Raw genomic sequence first — 17815 nt, forward strand, 5'->3', positions numbered from 1 at the left:
AAGTCAGTACCCCTCCTCCTAACATCCCTCACTCCTCAGAAAATATTGCTACCTCATTCAACACACACTTCACCCAAACCTTACTATCCCTAGCTAAACAACACAACCCCCCTCCCCTCCAACCCACACCTTCAACTAGTAATCTCCCCACTGCCTTCTCTTTTTCTCCTGCACCTACCTCCAACATAAAAAAACGCTTAACTAAACTTAAACCCACCAAATTAGCAGCAGACAACCTCCCAAGTGAATACCTACAAACTGCAGCTGATGCTCTGGCCAACCCAGTATCCATCTTGATTAACCGATCTTTGTCAGAAAGCTACGTTCCCACATTGTGGAAAGTCTCACATATAATTCCCCTCCACAAAGGTGGACCCTCTGCAGAACTAACCAATTACCGCCCCATAGCTATTCTCTCTCCACTCTCCAAAATACTTTTGAGATGCATACACTCTCAGGTCTCAGACTAACTCCTTACTAACAACCTCCTTTCCAGTACTCAGCATGGTTTCCGAACAAACCATAGCACCAACACTGCCTTACGCTCCTTTACTAACTTCAGCATAAAAACAATGGCTATCTCTCCTCTGCTACTTTCCTAGACCTATCTAAAGCATTTGACATGGTCCCACACAAACAACTTATCTCTGTCCTCAATAACCTATCCTTCTCACAATCAGTCACCAACTGGTTTCAGAGTTACCTGTCTGACCGCCAACAATCCGTTGTATGGCAGAATGACATATCTCCCCAACTACCTGTCTCCATAGGGGTTCCCCAAGGATCCATCCTTGGACCCCTACTTTTCTCCGTTTACACCAATAATCTAGCCTCTGCCACCAAACATGGCACACTCATCCAATACGCAGATGACTCGACCATCATCTGCTCAGCCCAGTCCCTACCCAAACTGCAAAAAGTCACACAGGAAGCCTTTTCCTCTGTTGAAACATGGTTATCCGATGCCCAATTAATACTCAACCCAAACAAAACTAAACTACTCATCTTCCAACCCACCAAACATACTCAAAACAACTCTCACTTTAACATCACAGCAAAAGACAACACCACTATATACCCAACTGAACACACCAAATTGCTAGGAGTGGAAATAGACAATAAACTAAAATTTGACATTCACATATCCATGACCATAAAAAAGTCCACAAAAAACTAGGAGCGTTATACAGAAATAAACAATTTCTCACCAAAGCAGCAAAGATTTCAATAGCAAATTCCCACCTTATCTCCACCCTACTTTATGCCTCTCCAGTATATACCAACCTAAGGCAATGTGATCTAAACAAGCTAGAGACCTGCTACAACAAAATCGCCAGATTCGCCACAGGAGCATCCTACCGTAGTCACCACTGTCTCTCACTTGCTGAACTGGGCTGGCTTGAACTCCCTCACCTCCTTCAGTGGTATCAACTCTCATTCGCCCACAAACTAGTAAACCATCCACTAAATGTCCCATCCCTCCAGAATCTACTCCAACCCTATCGCACCACCAGACCACTAAGATCCAGCAACAAAAATCACTTGCAGAACACTAAAGCCAATAACTCTGCTGGTGAAGCACTATTCTCTTGCGCCATAGCCAAATTATGGAACTCACTCCCACCCACAATTACCTCTGTACCATCATGCACCAACTTCAAAACTTTATTAAAAGCGCACCTAAAAACATGCTGGCTATGCCCTTGCAACTCCCACTCTAATATCATCCACCCCATCCAACTACTACCTTTCTTTCCACTCCACTAACTACCTTGATTATAGCAAGCTCAGATGCTCATAAGCCTAGTACTTATTATACAGCAGGAACTTCTCATTGTTACATTTGTTAATGCCTGTTATGTACTTCACAGATAAAGATTCTAGTTGTCTACTGATGTACTATGTTCTTCATATGTAAATATTTTGTAAGTAATTTCTATGTTAAACTGTTAATCGCTATGTAATCCAATGTAACTACTGTCTGTTTATTTTACTTTGGAGCTTTTCTCCCCGGGCCTCCGCTGAAAATAGACCCACATCCAGTCGGATACTCCCGGTCAACAAATTTAAATAAATAAAATAAATAAATAAATAAAATTGCACTATTGTTTAATATTCTAATATGGCAACCTACACAATCTTCATACACCCTAAAATCACCATATTCTAAAGATGGCTGAACATCATGAGTATTGCACTATTGTTTAATATTCTAATATGGCCACCTACACATTCTTCATACACCCTAAACTCACCATATTCTAAAGATGGCTGAACATCATGAGTACTGCGCTATTGTAGAATATTCTAATATGGCCACCTGCATATTCTGTATACACCCTAAACTCACCATATCCTTATGACTGCTAAACATCATGACTACTGCACTGTTGTTGAATATTCTAATATGACTAACTATGCATTCTTCATACACCCTAAACTCACCATATTTTAAAGATGGCTGAACATCATGACTATTGCACTGTTGTAGAATACTCCTAATATGATCACCTAGACATTTCAATGGTAAATCAAATTCAGTGTACGTTTTGAACATCTGTGCTTTGCACATCAGCCAAACAATATCACTACAATTATACTTTCAGAATCAGATTTGTGTAACTATTATATACAGATGCAAGTATATGACAGTGCAGCTGGATGGTTCAATGTGGTAGAGATTTTAATGGATACAAAAAATGGTTTTGTACATGAGCTGTCAGACGTTATACAGCATAATGTTGATCCAGACTAAATTTGTCCTTGAGAAATTTCATCCTTGTATCACTTTCATTGCAACTTGTGTCCAAGCCTTAGCAGCATATGCAGTGTGTGTTCAAATCATATGATCCCCATGCAAATGGCCAAAAATGCACCAAGCCGAGGCAAGAGTATTCATTGTACCTGTAATGGCCAAATTATAGGTTGAGCTGCACTATCCCTCCTGAAATTGGTTACGTTAGGCAAATGTTGTCTAATAATTTACCCTCCTCAAGTCACAGCAAATGACTATCTCTGCTTCTGCAGTTGGTAACTTGGTATGGCCAAATTTAAAATGAATCCAGTAATGATCAGACTACGAGACTGGCTCCACCACTTGGTTTTAAGACCACAATGGAAAACGAACAGCTCAGTAGGTGGCCATATAGGATCATAGGAAGTTACTAGGCTAATGGCCCGAGGGCCCTTACAGGCCTACCCAAGTTCTACCCTTATTTCCATGATCAGCACCTATTGCCCCTGTCCAAGAAGGATACAGGTGGAATCCCCGTGGTGAATTTACAGTTACCCATCCAATCATCCAGACTGCGTTTGAAGAGAGCGAATGAGGTGCTCTGTTTGACATGAAGTGGGAGTCTGTTCCAAAGGTGTGGTAACCTCTGGGAGACAAATCTGTCCCTCCAGCAGGTTCTTTTAATGTCACATACCAGGTTAGGTCTTTAGAGGGAGTAACCCGCGTACCATTTGACTTACGGATATGCATCATTTCCAACAAAGCAGGGTCAGAAATTGCCTTATATGCAAGGCAGAGATCACCTCTGAGTAGTCTGTATGAAACTGAATAAAGTGATTTCAGATGATCCACATAGGACAGATGCTGAAGACCTTGATTTTTTCTTGTGAGGAACCATTGTGGTCTCTCCAATTGCTACAGGTGATTGGAAAGGTACATAAAAGGGACGTTGTACTCAGTTATTTGCCTGATGAAGGAAGAGTAAAGGGAGGTTACAACTTCTTTTTTTCCATTGGCAATGTCCTTACTTATGAGATGAGCAATACTGAATGCCCTTCTTACCACTGTGGATACACGGTGATCAAAAGTAAGGCTGCTGTCAACCTGTGTGCACAGGACTCTCACCACTGAGTGCATACTTAAGGTGTTGATATTGATGTGATAGTTTCCAGTTAACATCGCATTTACCGAAAGGGATTATAATACATTTTTTTTGCATTGAGTTTAAGGCTATGACTTTGGCACCAATCATTTGTTTTTTAAGACCCTCTTATAGGATGTTGACACCATTTGGAGATTCTATGACCTCTCCTAGTTTGCAGTCATCAGCAAACTTTGTCAGCCACAGACTTTTAGCTTTTGCTTGTACTTCGGAGAAATAGATTCCAAACAGTAGAGATCCCAGGACTGATCCCTGTGAAACACCACTGGTTACAAGTCTGCTGCTAGAGGTTGTTTCCCCTATTTTGACTATATGATTCTATCAGTGAGACAGTTAGTGACCCATCTAACAATAAAAGGGTTGATAACTAGCTGGGCAAGTTTGTTAATGATGCCTGAGAGGGGGACAGTGTCAAAAGCCTTGACTACATTTAGGCAAGCTGCATGCACAGACTTCACCTCATCCAGAGCCTTGGTGACTGTATCAAAGAAGTCCACCAGGTTTAACAGGCATGATCTCCCTTTGACAAATCCAGACTGAGTAGAGGTACGTGTTTGGAGATTACCTATATCTTTGTTGATGAGATCCATGATGATTTGCTCCATGGTCTTGCAGACAAGCCTAGTCAGAGTAAAGGTCTATAGTTCCTGGGGTCAGTGGAAGCACCACCTTTGTGCAAGGGAATAACGGTGGCCGTTTTCCATTCAGCTGGGATGAGCCAGTGCTTAGACTATGACTGAAAACAGTACACAATGGTGTTGCTAATTTTTGTTGGAGCCCATGCAGTACACAGCCTGGGATGTTATTAGGTCCCATAGATGGTGTGTTTTTGGCCTTAGAGAGGGCATTTACCTCCTGGACAACTTGCTCTTTAGAGATACAAGGTAGGGGACTGTATGGGAAGCATCAGAAACAACCTGAATAAGCTGAAGCTCTTCAAAAAACTGAAACTCCATAGTAGGTTTGCAGGCACCGTTACTGATCCAAGCATTAAACCGGCTGAGGATTACCTCTGGGAACTATTAATACGGTCAAGGAGGACATCAGCAAACTGTGCTAGAAGATCCCTGAGGTTCCCAGGTAGACAGTATACAAAGAGAAATCAGTAGTTCAGTCTTGCCTCCATGACGGGTCTATATTATATGTTCGAAGTTTGAAAACTTTGAAAGTTAAATAATCAAATTTAAATGTTCGAAGTTTCAAACATTGAACATATAAAAAAAACAAATGGAACTTACCTGACTAGTATAGGCAGAGGGGAAAGCCCCCCTGCACCCCCCACTCTTTAAATATACCAACTCCGAGACTGCACTATAGTGTGGTAAAGGGAATGCATAGTTATGGGTTGGGTTTTTTTTTTTTTTACATATGTTCGAAGTTTTATAACTTGGAACATTTAAATTTGATATTTTAATGTTTGAAGTTATAAAACTTTGAATATACAATATAGACCCTCCATGACCTACACAAAGGAGTAAGACACAGCAGCTTCAACATGGGGCAAATCCAAGATGGAAGAAAAACAAATGGACTCACCCTATTCCAGTACATCTACTTCTGCCCTGCTTACGACTACAATAACATGGAGACCTGGGAGAGACAGGTCTCAATATGTGAGCCGAAGCTCTCATCCAACCAGGTGTCTATAACAGAAGCCAGATAAGAACCACAAAGTAAATCCAAGACAATGCCCAGTATTAAAAGGATGTCACTCTATTCCTTCTCTCACCAGAAGCAAAACAGATGCACTAATCCCTGCAAATATCATATCAACAATACCCTTTTGAAAACTGATCCAAACGTTAGGGACCTGGGAACCTGTGTGGACAACAAACTATCCTTCAATCACCACATACCTATTGTAAGAAAGTCCTTTTTCATTACACATCTTATTAGTCAGGATATGGAATCTAGGTCCAAGAATAATGCTGCTGTATTCAGCACTTACTAGGCTGATCATCAAGTATTATGCTCTCGTCAGTGTACACCTGTCCAAACACAACACATGACTACAGCTCTCTCTCACCAAGAAAATAGAGGTTCTAAATCATAAAAAATACACTAATGATCTCAAAGCCTTGTCCCTCTTCTTTGTATCATAGAGGCTACTGAGGAGCAATCTCTGCCTTTTATATAGAGTCTCAACATACCCTATCCTCTCAGATGTACTGCACATCCACAAATCCAGTGGTGGCATAAGCACCTGCTCAAGTGATTCTGATCTCTTCTGCAACATAAATAGAGCATGTTGGAGGGATAGATATGCATCACATAGAATACCACTTCCTTGGAATCATCTTCCTTTCCATATAAAGCAGAGTACTGCCCTTACTCTATTCAAATGTAATCTGGATGAATGGATGGGAAACTGCAAATTCACTGTTGATTTAGCACGCTTGTCCCTTATGGATAAGGGGAACATTAAAATGTTTTGCCTGGCTCTGGGTTATTCGTACATAAATTACAAGGGTTAAGACTTAATGGAAATGCAGGACTAGGCTTTTAATGATCCTCACATAGTAAGTACAAACCTTAACTGGAATCCACTAAAATTCCTGCCCTTAGATGATGCTGTGTTCTTCAGCTCTACTTTCCTCAGTATCCTTAGCAATTTAGCTCCACTCCGGCAAAAGAGAGTGAAACTTAGACATGCCAGTTGGCTTGTAGACCCACTAAACTAGTCATGCATGTCAGGGATAAAGCCTAGAAGCTATGGGAAAAAAAAACAAAAATCCCTCCAACCTAACACAATATAAGCAACTCCGCAATCAAGTAATACGCTTAGTTATGAAAAATAAAAAAGATCACTATCTTACTCTACAAAACATCTGTAAACAAAACCCAAAAAAATTAAATTCTGGGGTACCATCAATTCCTTATTAAACCCAGGGTCAAATAATAATCCTTGCCCAGACTCAGATAAAACTCCTTTTGAACTAGCCTCTCCCTTTAACTCTTACTTCATAAACACTATAGCTAACCTCACCACTAATTGCAACAAACCACTTCTTCTCTCACAAATCCATCCACACAAATAGCCTCTACCTCCCCTTTATCCAATTTTTCTCTCTCACCTATATCCACCTTCACCATAAAAAAAATACTTCTTAAACTCAAACCCTTCACCAACGCCCCTGACAACCTACCACCAGAACTCTTGCAGCTAGCAGCTAACACAATAGCCTGTCCCCATCAGTATACGTCTTAATAGATCCATTCAGGAGTCCCATGTACCTACAATTTGGAAAAAGGTATATATTCTCACACTCCATAAAGGCAGAAATAATACTAAATATACAGAACCAACTGATACTGCCAACATCCTGGCAGATAGGGTCAGTGCTAACTTTACCCCCCTCTCACCCCCTAAAGGGCCCATCTTTATACCAGAAGAATGCAAAGTTCCTGTAATCACGGCTGCACAGGTAAAAACATGACTCTCCAAAGCCAAGAACACAGCATCTATGGGACCTGACAACATCCCAAGCTGCCTTCTACATGAACTACAGAATGAACTGGCACCCCACCTAAGTACCATGTTCAATCACAGCCTCACCTCAGGCTTTGTGCCCATTGAATGGCGCACTGCGACAGTTATCCCACTCCACAAAGGGGGGGCCACAACAGACCCCGGGAACTACCGCCCCATTAGCCTGACGAGCCTGGTCTGCAAGGCCATGGAACGTATCATCATGGAACTCATAAACAAAGACATTGGAGATCTCCAAACTCTGGACCCCACACAGTTTGGGTTTGTAAAAAGCAGATCATGTCTCCTAAACCTGATAGACTTCTTTGAAGTAGTCACCAAAGCCATAGATGAGGGTAAGGTGGTTCAAACAGCCTATCTAGATCTCGCCAAGGCATTCGACACCATCCCCCACTCTGGAATTATAGATAAACTCACTAAACTAGGTATAAATCCCTATGTCACAAGATGGGTTGCCAACTGGCTTATTGACAGAACCCACAACTGTGAAAGCAGCAGACTCTAAATCAGACTTCAGACCAGTGACAAGTGGAGTACCACAGGGTTCAATCCTGGGTCATCTCCTGTTTAGTATCTACTTCTCTGAAGTATAGGCTAACACAGAAGGGCTTTAGCTAACTAAATTCACAGATGACTGCAAACTAGGAGCCATAATCGAAACTCCTAACGATGTGGACATCCTACAAAAGGACCTCACTGAGACAGATGCCTGGTGTCAAAGCCATGGTCTCAAGCTCAATGCCAAAAAGTGCATTGTCATCTTCTTTGGTAAAAACTCTGTACCCATGAACTACCACATAGGCGGTGGTCTACTTAACATCGAAAGTGTGATGAGACCTTGGGACACAGGTGGACAGTTGTCTCTCCTTTGATAATCACATCACCACAGTGGTCAGGAAATCCTTCTATGTGGCACATCTCATCACAAAACGGTTTCTCATCCAGAAAAAAAGAGGTCATTGTTCCCCTCTACTCATCACTCATTAGACCCATTATAGAGTACAATGCCCCTTTTGGTATGTACCTCACAAGACATCTACAACAATGGGAAAGGCCGCAAAAATACCTCACAAAGAGGATTACTGGCCTCAAACAGATGCCTTACGCAGACCATCTAAAAAAAACTCCAGCTTTACTCCATCGCATATCGCCTACTCAGAGGCGATCTCTGCCTAACATACAAAGCTATGTCAAACCCAGAGCTGTTGGACATGCTCCACTTAAAGAAATCCCAATCCCTCTGAGCTACACGCTCCAGGGACCAAAACCTTGTCACCACAATAAACAGAACATGCTGGAGGGATAGATTCCTGTCCCAGAGACTTCCCATACTCTGGAACAGACTACCTATCTATGTCAAACAGAGCTCCTCGTTAGCACTCTTCAAGAAAAATCTTGATGATTGGATGGGTAATAGGAAATTCATCCCCGGGATCAATTCTGTGGTTCTGCTTGACAGGGGCCCAGGAAAATAATTTTCTTGGGTGGCGAAAGCCAGGGTACCTTTCTGGCTAGGCTTGTATAGGCCCTAGGGCCAATAGCCTAGTACCTGCCTATGAACCTATATCTCTAATTTTCTCCCCATTGCCATCCTCTCACCTATCTCTAAATTCCAGGAAAAATGCATTCACAACCACTCAACACAGTTTCAGACTGGGCCATTGTACTACCACAGCTCTTATCTCCTTCCTAAACACAGTAAACCAGGCCTGGGATGAATTGTATCCTCACTCTTCCTTGATCTCTCTAAGGCCTTTGATACGGTCTCCCACACTCATCTTGTCACCAAACTCTCCAACTTGGGAATCTCTCACCCTACTTTAAATTGGTTCTCCAACTACCTCATAGACAGATGACAACTATCAACTGAATGGCAAAACTGTTTCTCTCCCTTCCTTAAAGCAACCACAAGTGTCCCCCAAGGATCCATACTATGACCCCTTCTGCTCAGCATTTTCATCAACTTGCACACTACTCTTAGCCATGGTACAGTCATCCAATATGCTGATGACTCTACCATCATCTGTACAGCCAATTCCAGACCAGAACTACAAACACTCATCCAAAGTGCCCTCACCTCTAAAGAAACTTGGATAGCCAACAACCATCTTGCCCTAAACCACAAAAAAACAAAACTAATGTTATTTTCACCTAAAAACAACAACCCCCTGAACAAGGATGATTTCACTATTCATGCTAAAGACCCAAAACAAAAAACTTCTTGGTGTCATCATAGATGAAAACCTAACATTCGACCTCCACATTCACAGCAATATCAAAAAAAAAAGCACATAAATAAACTGGGCATGCACTACAGACACAAATATTTCCTTAACCATTCTGCTAAGCTATCCCTAGCTTCATCTTTTCTGCTACCATCTCTTCTTTACACGGCTCCTCTCCTTACCAATATCCAGTCCACTCTCAAATCTAAACTTGACTCATGCTATAATAAAATTGCTAAATTTGTAACCAACTCTCATTATTCATCACATTATTGCACATTATTAAAATCACTATACTGGCTAGAACACCCTCATTTTCTTACATACTTACAACTAACTACTGCTCATAAATTTATATTCAAGCCATTAAATTGCCCTGCTCTCTCTTCTCTTTTTACTATATACCATCCAACTAGACCTCTTCAATCCAAAAATCAAGTACTTCTGAATGTAGTAAAACCTAACCTTTCAGCAGGACAGATGCTCTACTCCTTTACCATTGCTAAACTATGGAACACTCTCCCTTCATCACTCAGAGCTATTTGCCCCCTTCCTGATTTCTTATTTTTTTTTGCATGTTTGTCACACTTAAATGTTTCAGATCATCAAACAAATGCAAATATTAGAGAAAGATAACCCAAGTAAACACAAAATGCAGTTTTTAAGTGATGATTTTATTTATTAAGGAAAAAAACATATCCAAACCTACATGGCCCTATGTGAAAAAGTAATTGCCCCCTAAACCTAATAACTGGTTGTGCCACCCTTACAGCAACAACAGCAATCAAGCATTTGCGATAACTGGCAATGAGTCTTTCACATTGCTGTTGAGGAATTTTGGCCCACTCTTCTTTGCAGAATTGTTTTAATTCAGCCATATTGGACGGTTTCCGAGCATGAACAATCTTTTTAAGGTCATGACACAGCATCTCAATTGGATTAAAGTCCAGACTTTGACTAGGCCACTCCAAAACCTTCATTTTGTTTTTTTAAGCCATTCAGAGGTGGACTTGCTGGTGTGTTTTGGATCACTGTCCTGCTGCAGAACCCAAGTGTGCTTCAGCTTGAGGTCACGAATTGAAGGTCGGACGTTCTCCTTCAGGATTTTTTGGTAGAGAGCAGAATTCATGGTTCCATCAATCACAGCAAGTCGTCCAGGTAGATTACCACCACCATGTTTGACTGTTGGTTGATGTTCTTTTTCTGAAATGCTGTGTTACTTTTATGCCAGATTTAATGGGACTCACACCTCCCAAAAAGTTCAACTTTTGTTTCATCAGTCCACAGAATATTTTCCCAAAAGTCTTAGGGATCATCAAGATGTTTTTTGGCAAAAGTGAGATGAGCCTTTATGTTCTTTTTGGTCAGCAGTGGTTTTCGCCTTGGAACTCTGCCATGCATGCCATTTTTCCCCAGTCTCTTTCTTATGGTTGAGTCATGAACATTAACCCTAAAAGAGGCAAGTAGGCCTGGAGTTCTTTAGATGTTCTTCTGGGTTCTTTTGTGACCTCTTGGATGAGTCGTCGCTGAGCTCTTGGGGTAATTTTTGTAGGAGACGGCCACTCCTGGGAAGATTCACCACTGTTCCATGTTTTCTCCACTTGTGGATAATGGCTCTCTCGCTAGAGTCCAAAAGCTTTAGAAATGGCTTTGTAACCTTTTCCAGCCTGATAGATGTCAATTTCTTTGTTTCTCATCTGTTACGGAATTTCTTTAGATAGCGGCATGATGTCTTCCTTTTTGGGATCTTTTGGCCTACTTCACTTTGTCTGACAGGTTTTGTTTAAGTGATCTGTTGATTCAACAGGCCTGGCAGTAATCAGGCCTGGGCGTGGCTAGTGAAATTGAACTCAGCTTTCCCAAAAATGTGATTAACCACAGTTACTTCATGATTTAATAAGGGGGCAATTACTTTTTCACATACGGCCATGTAGTTTTGGATATTTTTTTCTTTAATAAATAAAATCATCACTTAAAAACTGCATTTTGTGTTTACTGGGGTTATCTTTGTCTAATATTTAAATTTGTTTGATGATCTAAAACATTTAAGTGTGACAAACATGCAAAAATTAAGAAATCAGGAAGGGGCAAATACTTTTTTATTGCACTGTACCAGCAATGCTACTCCCTTCAAAAAAACCCTAAGACAACACCTTTCCTCTTTCTGGCAATGCACATGCACCAGAACTTCACTTCCCAAAACCTGACACTGTTTCACTAGTCTCCACGATCTACTTTCTACTCTACTACAACTCATTTCCCTGAAGAACTTCCATGAAGGGAATGAAAGCACTTACCAGTTGGATTTTTATGTAATAAAGTCAATTTGTGTTTTTAGCCGTTCGTTTTTTATCATTTCCCTGTTTATTTCACTCATATCTACAGAACTAATACTAATCACTATAGCTACTTATTTATAGTTAATCTGAGGACTTGATAAGTATCTAGCACTCACACTATTGTTGCAACTAACTATCCTAACTCTATATCCAATCTTGCTGTGTTATGACTGTACTAACCACTTTATCCTTGATGTTGTAAGCTAATAATTTTACCATTATTTTTGCCTTGCCCTCTCAATTCAACAATGTAATGTATGTATAACAAATTACTCTATATGTTGATGTATTTTATGAATGTATTGTATTTGTATGTACTATACACTTTATATTGAAAGTTATGTATTTTCTGTTTCTGTATGTTTAAACTGTCATTTGACTGTGGAGCTTTTCTCCCCAGACCTCCAGTGAAAATGGAATGAATATGGCCAAGTGGACTATCCCGGTAAACAAATGCAAATAAATAAAGTACCTATGATCAGGCATTAAATAAAACTGCCCTAATCAGGACAGCAGAAGGGTTGAAGACACCTGCTTAACTTCAGAAGTACTATCACTACTCACAGAACCCCTCTATCCTGCTGATGATTTACACGCCGGTAGTGCTGAGAGACCCTTATCAATGTGAGATCCTAGCTCAGGGTGAGCAAAAGTACAGTTGTGTAAAATCTTACCATATCAGTAAACATCTTTCTCTTCACTGTTGCAGTATTGTTTACAATAGGCATTCCCTGCCTTGGGCAAACCGATCTTCGACCAGCATACCAAAGCCTTAGGTTGTAAAAAAGGGGCACATCAGAGGTCACACATATGCTCCCCACTCCCAGTGTTGGGCATATAGGAGACATGTGGATTTACCATCCTCAGAACTGAAAAGCCCCAGTAGGAAAGAGGGAACATGCACATCCAGAAGGAGGAAGGAGAAAGGAAACAGGGAGAGGAGGGAGGGAGCGAATACTGCAACAAGTGAAGAGAAGGACATCTACTGTTAGGTTATGGTTTTACACAACGGATTACAGCACTATGTCCTTCCATATCACTGTTGTAGTATTCTTTACAATAGGGAAAATGCAAAAGCTCGGGAAGAAGATTGGGAGTAGGAATGGCCAGCAGAGCCCTCTAGGAAGCCATGGAGAATGGTCCTGGCAACGGCAGCTCTGACTCTAGAAATCACACCCAAATTACAGTGCTTCGAAAGGTATGCACAGAAGACCAGGCTGCTGCCTCTAGAATAGAATTAGTATCCAAACCCTTGAAAAAAGCAACAGAAGAAGCCACAGCTCTAGTGGAATGAGCCTTAGCAGAAGAAGGAAGGCACTTCCCATGAAAAGAATAGCAAAAGGAAATGGCTTTAGTATCCAAGAAGAAATTGTTTGCTTGGAAACAGCCAAACCTAAAGACCTAGGATGAAAAGAAACAAAAAGCTGATCAGATTTATGAAAAGCTCTAGTCTTATCCAAATAATACCCAAGTTGTCTATGCAAATCCAAGGTGTGCAAAGCCTTCTCACTAGCAGAATGCAGAGAAGGGAAAAAAGTGGGCAAACGAATAGACTGATTAAGAGGTAACTCATTAACCACCTTGGGCATAAAAGAAGGATTAGTACGATGGGACACCTTGTCATTATGGAAAACTAAAAAAGGAGGAACAGCCAAATGGGCTTGCGGCACAGATACCAGTCTGGCAGAGGTAAGGGTCATAAGAACAGTCTTCCAAGAACAATGCTGTAAGTAACCTGAAGTGGCAGACTCAAAAGGAGCCTGAGTCAATTTTTCTAAAACAAAATTAAGGTCTCAGGAAGGAAGGGCAGGCTTCCTGGGAGGTCTAATGTGAAGGACACCTTTAAGAAACTGTCTGACCTCAAATATAGAGCCTAAAGGGGGAGTCAATGGCAGACAAGTACAGATAGCTGATAAGTGGGCCTTAACAGAAGAATAGGCCAACCCAGCATTGAACACTTCATGCAAATAAGACAGAACCCAAGGAACATCCATAGCAAGTGGATCAAGGTTACAAGAAAGACACAAAACAGAAAACCTCATCCATTTGGATAAGTAAGACTTCCTTGTAGTTGGTTGCCTGACCTCCTGCAGGACTTGAAGCATGTCCTCAAAAAAGGTGTCTTTAAGGAATCAAAACCCTATCACTCACATTGTCAGTTGAAGGGTGGACAGGTGGGGATGGACGAGAGATACCTAGTCTTATGTGAGTAGGTCCACCCTGTGAGGTAACTTGTGATGGCTGTCCTTGACAAGATGCAGAAGAAGATGGAACCAAAGCTGTCTGGGCCAAAAGGGAGTCATCAGCAAGATTTTGGGAGCATCCTGTTTTATCTTGCACAGGACTTTCGGAATGTGTGGAAGCTTGGGGGAAAACATAAAGAAACATCCCTTTCCAAGAAAAAGAGAGGGCATCCACCTTCCAGGGCAGAAGGAATGATACTCTGGCACAAAACAGAGGAAGTTGTCTGTTCAGAGGGGAGGCAAAAATTAGATCTACTTGAGGAGTACACCACTGGTGGACAATGTCCAGAAACGCATCCCTCTGAAGCATCCACTCGTGGGACATTGTTATGGACCTGCTCAAAGAATCTGCCACTATATTCTGATCTAAGGGAATGTAAACTGCCTGAAGTGTCATCTGTTACTGGACTGCTAGCTCTCAAACCTGAAGGGCTAACCTATATATGACATAAGACCTTATCTTGTTATCATACCACATCATAGTGGTATTGTCCGTGAGAATCTTGAAAGGGCCAGGAAGAAAAAGAGAATGAAAAGCCTGAAGATCCAGCAGAACAGCTCTCGTCTCTTTGATACTGATGTGGTCTTTCTTTTGTCGAAGCGACCAAAGGACCTGTACCTTCAGAGGGTCGAAGGAGGCCCCCATCCCACATTCGAGCAATACATGAAAATTTCCTGAGAGGGGACTGGAGGTTGAAAAGGAAGTCCTGGAATGAGGGACAGCTAATGAATTCACCACTGCAGTTCCAGCTTGAGGCATGGAAGTCCAGAGACTACAAAATCTAAAGGATGAAAATGTTGAAGCCAAACTGAATTTAGAAACCACTAAAGCTTTCTCATGTGGAGCTTGGCTAGAGGCAGCATAAGAATGGTGGAAGCCATATAATACAGAGCCATCAGACATTCTCTGGCTGTGACTGATGGCAGAGGAAGATGGGATTGAAAGAAATTTATTTATTTGGCATTTATTTACCAGGAAAGTCCGACTGGGTCATGAGGTACCCATTTTCAGAGGAGGCCCAAGGAGAAAAACTCCAGATACATATGGTTATCAAAAATGAAAGACTAGACAGATATAATAAAGTCATAACATTCAAGAACAAAATTTGAAAAACTACACATTAGTTTGTCAGAATAGAAACTCAACAGACATAATAAAGTCATAGTGTTCAAGTATAAACTATATGGAAAGCCTGATAATAGGAAGATGTAGCATTATTTACATAATAATTTACATAATAATGACTATCATAATGATATGAACAAATGAACATCTCCGATCTGAAAACAAACATCTCCTCACAACTAATAAACCTAACAAAACCCCAGGCCTAAGCCTTTACTCCTGCTGTGTGGCAAAAGTATGGAACTCACTTTAACTATGAAAACAGCTACTAATCTGCACTCCTTCAAAATCTCTGTAAAACATAGCTTGGATTTGCTCCTGGGGTTTTGTTAGGTTTATTAGTTGTGAGGAGATGTTTGTTTTCAGATCTGAGATGTTCATTTGGGATATAAAAGTTGATTAATGGGCTAAGAGCATACAAGCTAGTGGGCTGCGGATGACTTCTGTATACCATAGCAAGTTGTATGTATTGGAGATGGAGGGGGAGTTCGAGCCATCTTAGGGAATGTAGGACTCTACAGTGATGAGTTAAGACAGACTGCATTTACAGCAAATTTGGCAATTTTATTATAGCAGCATTCTAGTTTTTTCTTAGGAAAGTCTGTAAGTTAGTTAAAATTGGGGCCCCATATAACAGTGAGGGTTTTGGCCTGGGTAATCGTGGCAGCTGCTGTGAGGAAGTTTTTATTTCTGCACAGCATGTCTAGTTTTTTGGGGGGGGGGGTTATAGTAGGTCAAACTTAAGATTATCGTCAATTGTGACATATAGTAGTTTGGTATGCTGAACTAATTAAATTTCTGTGAAAATGTGTAGAGACAGGCAACCTAATGTCCAGATAGTCAATACTAACCACAGGAAACAAAATCCAAGTTTCTTCTTTAACGTAAAAGTATTTTATTTTTCAAAAAGACAACGTTTTCGCCGTGACCCCTGTCACAGCTTCCTCAGAAGAAGACAAATAAAACAGCTAAACTGGTCTGTTCAAATACTCAGTTAACAGGAAGTGACAAATAATTGCACTTCCTGCACTAATTTATCTTAATTAAAAATTAGTAACTAAAATCATGAATAGCACTAAAAAACTCCATTGAGTTAGCAATAAATATTGTGTAATGAAAAACCTCATAAAAATATTCTTAACTAATACATTTGTATTATTTACATTGTAAATATTATGCAATATACCCACAAAATATGTGCATATAGGCATTACCTAAAATAGCTCTTTAGCTTAAGGACACATGAAATATTACAATTCTCATTGAGACCATCTAGCCTAAATGCATCTAAATTCAACTGCCATGAAAGTTCGACACACTCAAGAACTGTCTAAAAAGGGCCTCCCCTATCAGTTAAAGGTACTTGGTCAATACCCATAAAGCTAAAGGAGTGGTCAGGGTTACTACTAACATGTTTTGCCAAGGCATTCTCTAAAAGAGGTTTTTTTATAGCATAAAGATGCTGATATACTCTCTCTTTTAGTTTGCGATTGGTTTTTCCTATATAAAAGGAAGGGCAGGAATTACACAAAGCGATGTAAACTACTGACTTTGATTCACAAGTGATCCTCTGCTTGATGTTATACCTTTTGTTCCTAACTATAAAGGAATTTCCAGTTCTCATCACTTTACACATGTTGCAGCATCCACATTTAAATGAACCACTAGGTCTTATATAACCATAAGTGTTAGAAGTATGCTGTAAAAGTTCTTTCAAGTTATTACTTCTCCTATAAATTACATAGGGGCGCTGACCTAACTTGTCAATCAAATTAACTGAATTAATAACTAGTGGCCAGTTTTTTAAAATAATGGCCCAAATTCCTGTTGAATTCAAATTAAATTGAGTTATAAAACTTAAAGAAAAATTTCTCTGCTGATTTAATAAGGAATTTTGGTGTACTAGTTCATTGTCAATAGTAGACCTACCTACATTAGATTGGTCAAGTAGTGGTTTATACAACCCTTTTATTCTTTTAGTGTCAACTTCATTAATAAGCCCCTCTAAAAGAGAGACAGGGTATCCACGGTTTAAGAACATTCCTTTCAAAAACTGGCACTCAGCTTTGAAATCCCTGTAAGTACTGCACATCCTGCCTGCACGTACCAGTTGACCTTTAACAATAGATTTTTTCTGCCTAGGTGGATGTAAGCTTGTGTAGTGCAGGAAGGAGTTGCAGTATGTCTGTTTTCTAAAAATGCCAGACAAATAAATCTCTTCTTCTGTTTCCTTAGTTAGTCTCCAATCAAGGTAATCTGTTTCTACTATTGAAAACCTATAAGTGAATTTTAACCATTGTGTAGAATTATTCAAAAAGTCTACAAAAAGTTTTGCTTCAACTTCGTTCCCCTTAAAAAGGATAAATATGTCGTCCAAAAACCTAGTGTAATATTTTATCTTTTGCATTACAGTTTCATTAGATAATATATAGAGGTTTTCCCAAAAGGCTACAAACAAGTTAGCCACACTGGCTCCGCAAGGGGAGCCCATGGCTA

The 17815-nt window shown here is 40.4% G+C and overlaps 1 protein-coding gene across 3 annotated transcripts in view; it reads right to left on the reverse strand.

Moving 5' to 3' along the window:
* TMCO4 (transmembrane and coiled-coil domains 4) overlaps nucleotides 1–17815 on the reverse strand; it is a 1335578-nt gene that overhangs the window by 525709 nt on the left and 792054 nt on the right. The gene's annotated exons all lie outside the window — the stretch shown is intronic.

The sequence above is a fragment of the Protopterus annectens genome, chromosome 2.part0 (assembly GCF_019279795.1).
Source record: "Protopterus annectens isolate FY-2018-M chromosome 2.part0, PAN1.0, whole genome shotgun sequence".
In the NCBI taxonomy this organism is placed as follows: domain Eukaryota; kingdom Metazoa; phylum Chordata; order Ceratodontiformes; family Protopteridae; genus Protopterus; species Protopterus annectens.